Here is a 269-nt window from a genome sequence, read left to right as displayed (position 1 = left end):
CCTCTCTGTCCCCAGGTCCATCCCGGGGGACGCGGTGCCCTCACCCCCTGCGCCGTGTAACGCCGAGTTCAGGACACTTTCCGCTGGGAGGCTGCGAGTCTGTGTTTCCATTGCTCTTCTCTCTGGTTCTGGGCTCCCTCCTTTCCCCGCTCTGCCGCCTCCCTCTGCTATTTTATTTAAATTCTTCCACCCCTCCTGTCCATACCAGCGCCGAGACTTGGGAGATTACATTAGTCGCGTCGCAACATTCCCCCGCCGCCTGATGGCCT

This window comes from Colobus angolensis, unplaced genomic scaffold (assembly GCF_000951035.1).
Source record: "Colobus angolensis palliatus isolate OR3802 unplaced genomic scaffold, Cang.pa_1.0 Scaffold138, whole genome shotgun sequence".
Lineage (NCBI taxonomy): Eukaryota > Metazoa > Chordata > Mammalia > Primates > Cercopithecidae > Colobus > Colobus angolensis.
This window is presented reverse-complemented; position numbering follows the sequence as displayed.